Source organism: Sinocyclocheilus grahami, unplaced genomic scaffold, assembly GCF_001515645.1.
Source record: "Sinocyclocheilus grahami isolate Dianchi unplaced genomic scaffold, SAMN03320097.WGS_v1.1 scaffold313.1, whole genome shotgun sequence".
Taxonomy (NCBI): domain Eukaryota; kingdom Metazoa; phylum Chordata; class Actinopteri; order Cypriniformes; family Cyprinidae; genus Sinocyclocheilus; species Sinocyclocheilus grahami.
In genome coordinates this window covers 1854490-1863434 of record NW_015505492.1, presented here as the reverse complement: position 1 = coordinate 1863434, position 8945 = coordinate 1854490, and positions in this window count along the sequence as shown.

Sequence of the window (8945 nt, the reverse complement as noted above, 5' to 3'; positions counted from 1 at the left end):
CTGACAGCATTCTAGGTGAAATGCTGAAACACAGCACACCTGAGCTTCAGACAGCTGTGCTCAAATTATTCAACACTGTACTTAGTTCAGGCTGCTTTCCTGACATCTGGAGCCAAGGACTCATTACCCCTATTCATAAGAGTGGAGACAAATTGGACCCTAATAATTTCAGAGGCATTTGTGTGAGCAGTAATCGGGGGAAGTTATTTAGCAGTATTTTAAACCATAGAATGGTAAACTTCCTTAACGAGCACAATGTCCTGAGCCCGAATCAGATTGGCTTCCTTCCAAATCACAGAACGACTGACCACATTTACACCCTACACACCCTAATCAATAAACACGTAAAACAGACCAAAAATGGAAAAATATTTGCATGCTTTATCGATTTCAAAAAAGCATTTGATTATATTTGGCACGACGGATTATATTACAAGCTCTTACACAGTGGTGTAGGGGGTAAAGTTTTTGACATTGTAAAATCAATGTAGAATGCTCTCAAAGATAAAGCTCGAAGAGCTCTATACGCAATCAAGAAAAAATTCCAAAATATTGAAACACCGCTTCCAATTTGGTGTAAAATCTTAGATAGTGTGATTCAGCCCATAGCGCTGTATGGAAGTGAGGTTTGGGGTTCACTCAGTGATCAGAGCTACACTAGATGGGACAGACATTCAATAGAAGCCTTACACACAGAATTCTGCAAAAGTATTCTAAAACTACAAAGAAAAACAACCAATAACAATTACAGCCTTTAGAGTTAGTGACAACTAGCCCTGGTCTCCCCTATACATGCACTGTATGTATTATATTGATATATTGAGGACATATATGGTCATTGGTTAGTGGTGAGATGCATTTCAACTGCTGAGAACTTTCGTGAGAAGAACCACATGCTGATGTGTACAAGAAGAAGATATCGATATAGGTTTTGGGGAAGCGTCCGTGAGAAACTAAGCAGAAAAATTTTCTTAGTTGCAAGAGTTGGCCTCAAAATAAACACATGGTAGTGTGAAAAAGGTGGAAGTAGTGAATCACCAAAGACTATATGTAGACTCAAACATAATATCCTTCCTCTTACCAAGAATACAATATGCTTCTGAAAGAAAAAGCTCTTGACCTAAAAAGGAAAGAGTTTGGTTTACCAACAAATGGTGAGCAATGAAATATATATAACACAGTAAACTCATTGTTTCCTGTAACCTATAGCAATGACATCTCCTCCATGTCCTTCGCAATAGCAGACAGTTAAGGTCAGCGATATATTTAAACATCAACTATACATACATCCATATATAACCAAAATGACATTTATGTGTTTTTTCATGGCACTGTATGCTTTCAACTATTTCCTTAGTAGGTTATACCGTCTAGTACATTTGTGAATAGTTATGCAGATTTTTATTACTATGTTTTTTTGTTAGTCAATTGCCTAAAAATATGTTGATATACTTCCCAATATAAAAATCCTGGTTTCGCTCAAAGGGATGTTCATATACAGTAGCATGTGCTGTATCCTCCTGAGACCCTGCATCCTCATATGAGGACATTATATTTTAGTGAATTTCTCTGAGACTATATGCACGCCACAGTTTTAAGTCTGGATGTCCTGTACAGAGCACATTCAGGGCTTTTCAGAGATACTAAATGTTTGGATGTTTCACCATGACCACTCCCTCTCCTTGGTCTTCAAAAATGTCTGATATTAATTTGTATAATATTTTGTAATTGTCATTTAAATCGGACTAATTTTTAAACTGTGTGTCATAAATCAACATCTCAGGAAAACGTTATGGGGTTTCAAATCAAAATATGGCTTTCAGTTACGAAACAGGAGGTTGATTTCATAGATGCCCTCATATGAAGACACCGGGACTAAAAGCATGTTTATTACGCATTTTGGGAGACACAACAAATGAATAGGGAAAGAAAATATATTTCAATATTCCTATGAAATATTATATATTATTATGAAAATCTTGTCAATTATTACTCTCAATATTACACTTCTTTTTTCATTACATGTTGCCCCCAAAACACATTAATATGCAAATTAGACTTAGTTTATAGATACTGTACATTATATATAATGAAAAAACCTGTTTGTGGCCATTTTACACACATTTTGCATGAAGAAAAATGCTATATCAAATCATTCTGTTATAACATAGTTGAGAATTATCTTTATACAAAGTTTGGTAAAAAAAAATCCTGAAAACTAAAAATGTATTGGTGATTTTAAAAAAATCTATTGTTTTTGCCTATGCATGTTCATTCATGTCTTTTTATTTTTTTTAAAGAAATTGAGTCCCGATGTCCTCTACCAAGGACGTAGCATAACTATGAATATTTTTTTAATGCTCTTAACAATGTAATGACATCAAAAAATAAAAACATTTTCCTAAAATGTTTTGCCGGTCTTAAGAGGGTATGACAGATGTGTTTTTGAGTTCTGTAATGACTCTCATTGCACATTGGAGGGCGCTGCTACATCATTACAAGAATGATGGAACGATGGCATTTATCTTATCATTATCTTATTATATAGTGAAACGTCTTCATGGAGATTTCTGTTGTCATCTTGTTATCTGGTTGAGCAGATGGTTCTCTCTTCTGTCATATTCCAACCTCTCATTAAAGGGTATTCACAGCCACATTGCCAGTTATATATAACTGAAGCAGGTCTGAGTCATACAACCTAATGAAGAACATTAGTTTATTGCTTCAAGGTGTGCTGTCTTTTAATGGCATTAGTATTGTGGATGCAGTGAATAAATATTATTCATTATATATGCAGAAAAAATAAATAAAGTGGAATCCAAACATCAGATACCACTAATAGCCTAAAAATTGTGTGATTTTTCATTCCTTTCTTTTTTCATTACAAATTATATTATAAACAATTTGAGTGAAATGCTGAATTGAAGCTGAACTGGCATGGTTTTGATTCAGTGATTGATAGCATGAACCAAGTTTGTATAAATGCCGATGATCACATTATCCAGCATTATATTTGAGAAACATCCAAAGAGCATCTTGTGCTTTTATACTGCTTTTATTATTTTTTTAAATACTACTATTTGTTTATTTGCATGTTTAAAAGTGTGTGAGCAAGCGAGTGCATTTGTGTGAGAGAGAAAACAATGCGATCACAGCCAATGGGGCAAATGCAGCAAATATGGACTAGTCAGCAGTAGGGCTGGATGACATGAAATTGCTGAGCACAGCATTACTCACTTAGGCTATAATGGGACCAATTCTGCACCGTTCCATTTCAATACAAACAGTTTCAACAGCAATATGTTTTATAATTTTAATGATGACAATTAATAATTCAAACTGATCTTAATTAAACCTATTAATCAGGCAGCCGTTTTCCATTTAAATTTTCTAAACAAAACTGTAAGTTTACCAAAATAAATCTCATGATTGAAATGGTGGATAGACAGAAACTGAGGATCTTGAAGGGGAAAACAGTAAATTTTTTATAAGGTTGTTAGAAGTGTGAACTGACTGACAACTTGACAACTTTTGTTGTCTGAAAGAGTTTAAAAGCACTGCCAAAGCAGGAGTTCTCCTGTCAAGTTTGAGAACATTGAGAGACTGCAGACAACGTCCTAGATACGCAAGCTGCATCCCCAAGCGACTCTGCACTTACAAGGTTCAGTGGCAGCTGCTAGTTATATAATAAACAGTTTACCTTATTAGTGTTGCAAGGCACTTCTCTGTGCTCCTCCATCTGAAATCCCACCTTATTTGGTATCCTTACAGCTGCCTTGTGTTTCCTTAGCACTGAATGGTGCCTGAAACAAAGTCACAAGGGAGTCTTACTTGTCTAAAGACCTAACCTGTGAATTATGTATAATTATTATGCTTAAACATTATTTTCCTGGAGATCCTAAACACATCATCAGATGTTTAAATGAAGTCCTGTCCCTCTGCCAGCAAACTGAGTGTTTCATTATGGGGAGTCAGTCTCCCTTTAACCAAATGTTTATTTTTGACTCTAAACACAGCATCTAAAGTATTAAGTTAAACCAAACAAGGCCAATATATTAAGTGTCCAGTGCTTAGCCTCAAATAAAGAATTTCTACAGTGTCTCACCACTTTTTTTATTTTTATAAAATATATACATATATATTAATTGTGCTTAAATTTATACATTGTTATACAGTTTGCAAGTGGTCACATTTAAAAGCATGGGTAAATTTTTTAGTGATTTTTAAAAAAAGAACTAATGCTTCTATTCAGCATGGACACATTCATTTTATGAAAAGTGACAGTAAATACATTCATAATGTTACAAAAGGTTTATATTTCAAATAAATGCTGTTCTTTTGAACTTTTTACTCATCAAAGAATCCTGAAAAAAGATGTATCACACTTTCCACAAAATTTTAAGCAGCACAACTGTTTTCATCATTGACAATAATAAGAAATGCTTCTTGAGGAGCAAAACAGCATATTAGAATGATTTCTGAAGGAGCATGTGACACTAAACCTGGAGTAATGACTGCTGAAAATTCAGCTTTGCCATCACAGGAATAAATGACATTTTAAAATAAATTATCTTTTTATTAAAAAAAATGCAGCCTTGGTCAGTATAAGAGAAACTTTTGAACGGTTGTGTATACATACATACATACACACGCGTGCGTGTTTCATTTAAACCTAGATTTGAAAATATGCTTTCAGACTATGTCATAAAGACATTTATCAGGCACGTGAACTTCTGTGTTGTTCATGAGCATTATCTTCTAAAACTAATGAATTGTCCACCTACACGTTTCATTCAGTCAACGCAGAAATTCTCACGGTAAGAAGACATCAGCTCAGTAGATGTACACTGCAGCCTAAGTATAGACATGCTTGCATGGTCTGTCATTGAGTATCATTTACTTGTTGCCGTTTCACTAACACCATTACCTATCATTAAATCAAATGCAATCCACGGAATCCTCACTTTGTCATTCCAGCCCGACGCATTCCCTTTTTGGCCACTGCCTGCATGACGTAGTCAGGGAAGCTCTTATCACAGGTAGGGAGGGGCGGAGGAGAGTGGAGACAGCGTCAGCGCGCACCAATCAGATGCTCCGCCTGGCGTGAAACCTCGGCGCTGATTGGTTGACGAGTACTGGCTCTTTTAAGCCGTGCTTTCTCTCGCGCTCACCGGCGCCGTGCTTTGGTTATCCATAAGAAGGCGTCGGTCGTTGAGGAGGCGTTTAGGGATTTTTCTGCATGAGTGGAATAGATTTGGGAATAGACGTTTGGATCGTGGTGCCCGTGGAAGAAATAACGGGGGTATTCTATTCTATTCTATTCTATTCTATTGTGAGTTGTATACAGTATGTTCTCACAAGTATATGGTTTAACTCAAGCAGGACCTGTGTTTAGAGGTCAGAGGTGCTGTCAAGTATTAGGCTATTTCTTCTTGTTTATTTCTAACAAGATAATTTACTCCCAGCCGTCATTAAGTAACGTGAAAATAATCCTCCTAATGTAAGTGAGTAAGTCACAAATAGGGAGTGAGCATTTTGTGCCAGGAATAAATAGGTCTTCTAGCCTGGGAAGTAACACAGTCTCACGGTGCATGGCTGGAGGGGTGTTTCATGCGCAGGGAAAGTGACTCCCTGCTGGCTTGAGGAAGTCTAAGGTGTCAGCGTCTTCACTGGAGACACACCCCATCCCCCTCATATGCGGCACCTGTTACTGCTGAAGTGTCCAGCACATCAACCAAGCCTCGAAATCAAGGCTGAGGGAAGAGGTTTTATATCTCTTCTCACTCTAAAGACCGGTCTGTATCTTGGAGACTGTTCTATGTTTAGATTATCAACATTCTCTTGGTCACTGTGGGATTGTGGAAAGAGATTAGATTATATACATATTAGTTAACTAATATGTATATAATGACCCTATAATTGTTACAAATAAGGAATTGATTGTGTAATTGTTTATTGTAATGTTGACTCTCACTACTTCATTGTTCCACAGAATATTAGATATGGCCTAATAGATACAATCCAGAACCATATTTGGTATTAATCTGTAACTTCAACTGATTAATGATCATTGCTGTGTGTGGAATGGCTGGAATAAAGCCAGTAAGAAATAGCAAACTAGATCTACCTGGATTCATATGGACTATTCGAGTTATTTTATCTCCTTCTCTCTGAATGCTTTTTCTGGATCTTAACGGAGAAGACAGCAGGGGTCTGGCATGGAGGGGAGTCTCCATCTCTGTCTGTCTGTCTGTCTGTCTTTTCAGCCAAGTCTGTCACAGTGCTTTGGAAGAAAGCCACTGGCATACCATCCATATGCCATATGGATTTGTAAATGTGTGCCGTTTATGTCATTCATGGCTAAGCTCTTAGATTCCCTTTGGAGTCAGCAGTAGTGCAGAGCTACAGTATATGTAAACTGTTGCTGTTGTTTTAACGTCACATTCAACAGCAAAATGCAGTGATTAAAGACATGACCTAGTAACCCAAAGCCAGACTCAAGTACATTAGTGAAATGCCACTTGCATGGAAAACTCCCTTAGTGATAAAATGATTGTGTGAGAGGTGCTGATGCTCTTTGAAATGTGTTAAACTGCAGATAATCCCAGTCATTCATACAGATCTATCACAATGTCATAGTAAGACCTACACTGATGACACAAGCATAATCTTGTTTGCAGTTTGCTTCCCCTAGCTCCCATAATCCCTCAAGTACTTTAAACAGGCATATTCTTTTTAAAGCAAGTCTCCATTGTGACTTCTTCACAAAATAAATCCAGCCTTGACTATAGAGAATGTATTTTGAGTGGCTTCAATGTTTGCATTATAATGCTTCAGTCTGATTTCTATGAATCACAATATAGATGAAAATATATTTGTTAAAAAAAATACAGTAAAAACTATTGTGAAATAATATTACAATTTAAAATAATTGTTTTCTATTTTAATATATTTAGAAAATGATTTATTCCTGTGATGGCAAAGCTGAATTTTCAGCAGTCATCACTCCAGTCTTCAGTGTCACATGATCCTTCAGAGATCGTTCTAATATGCTGATTTGGTGCTCATGAAACATTTATCATGATCAACTTTTTTTGCAGGATTTTTTGATTAATAGAAATTTCAAAACAGCAAAATTTCTAGTATTCAAAATAGAAATCTTTTGCAATATTATAAATGTCTACTGACACTTTTGATCAATTCAATACATCCTTGCTGAATAAAAGTATTAATTCCTTTAAAAAATAAACGAAACATATCTTATTTTACACAATATTTACTCATAATTTACAATATTGTCGATAAAGAACTGAGGATGAAGGATAAAGATGAAGATAATCAGCCAAATGGACATAAACGGAACAGAAGTGTAATGATGTTTGACCAATAATCTCAAAATGGTCAAATATAAACCAATAGTGTATATTAGTCTATCACTTTTGCTACAGTGACAAACATCCATAAGACAAATCTCAAAACAGACTCAATGGAATTCTTAGTTAGGTCACACTTTATTTTAAGGTCCAATTCTTGCTATTAACAAACCATTAACTATATGACTTTTACCTCAATAATCTCCTAATTTGCTGCTTATTAATAGTTAGTAAGGTAGTTGTTAAGTTTAGGTATTGGTTAGAATTAGGGATTTAGAATATGGTCACGCAGAATATGTGCTTTATAAGTACTAATAAACAGCCAATATGTTAATAACAGGCATGCTAATAACCAACTAGTTAATAGTGAGAATTGGTCAAAGTGTACCTTGGGCTTGTACTTAATTGTAATCGTCTACAGTGCACAAGTCCTTCAAGTCCGGCTTCCTCAGTCCTGTTTGCTGAAATGATCTGAATTGTCTTTAATGATATCTGACAGTGGCCCGATAGACAGGACCCGGAGCAGCTGCTGACCTGGGCTGCTCTCTCAAAACCCATTATCACAGCACTAATGCACCTGAGATCAAACAGCCTTTTAGTGAAGTTACAACTGCTATAAGCACTCTGCATTAATTATGCATCAAAAGTACACAATCAATGCACTGATGCCTCTTGAGTCTGTCTTTCTGTTACCCATATGCTTTGTTTGACACCATGAAAACTGCCAAATGTGCATTTGAGGGCCTTTATAAAGTCAAACCTTTTGTGGATCCGCCGGTGTGCGTGCAGTGTTTCCCTTTAAAGGAGTCGTGCGTCTTTGCGGAGGTTGTGGGAATCAATGAGAGATACTTCTGAGTTCAAGCGTAAACAGTCAACAGATGACAGAGTGCTGTGACAGACCAGGAGCCTTGTTATATAAACAGCCATCATGGAGAGAGAATGCAGTCGCACCGCTCTGCTTTCGGCTGAGGGAGAGGCATCTTACTGCAGGTGCTAGAGGTCGACCAATTGATCGGCCGGACGATTAATCGGCCGATATTTGGCATTTTTTAATTAATCTGCATCGGCCGATTGTGCTGCAGATTAGGCCGATTTATAGGCAGGCGCATCTGCGGGCAGCTAAGCGTTGTTGCGGAACACCGGAGAATCTCTCTCTGGCTGCGTGAGAGACGGAGCAGCTCACACTCTGCAGCCGCTTCTTGTTCACACACAGCTTCAGCTAATGATGGCAGGGCAAAAACAGATAGTTTCAAAAGCGTAATTATGTTTTACCCTACTAGAATTGATGCCGGAAAGTTATCATATTCATAAGTGCAACAAGTGAAAGTAGAAACTATGCAGTTCAGACAAAACTTCTGGACTGATTATAACGTGCACGTTAACTTTCCTCGTGAAATGTGTGTGTAGGTCTGACAATAGCATCCACTATGTCATCGCTCGTGGCCAGTGCACTCTTAAGCAGTTACGAGCAGCAGGCTGTGTAATATGTGTGAACTCTTTTATTTTTGTTATCACTTGGCCATTTGACTTAATGCAGTGTCCATTGTTTCCCATACATTGAGTTATTACTTC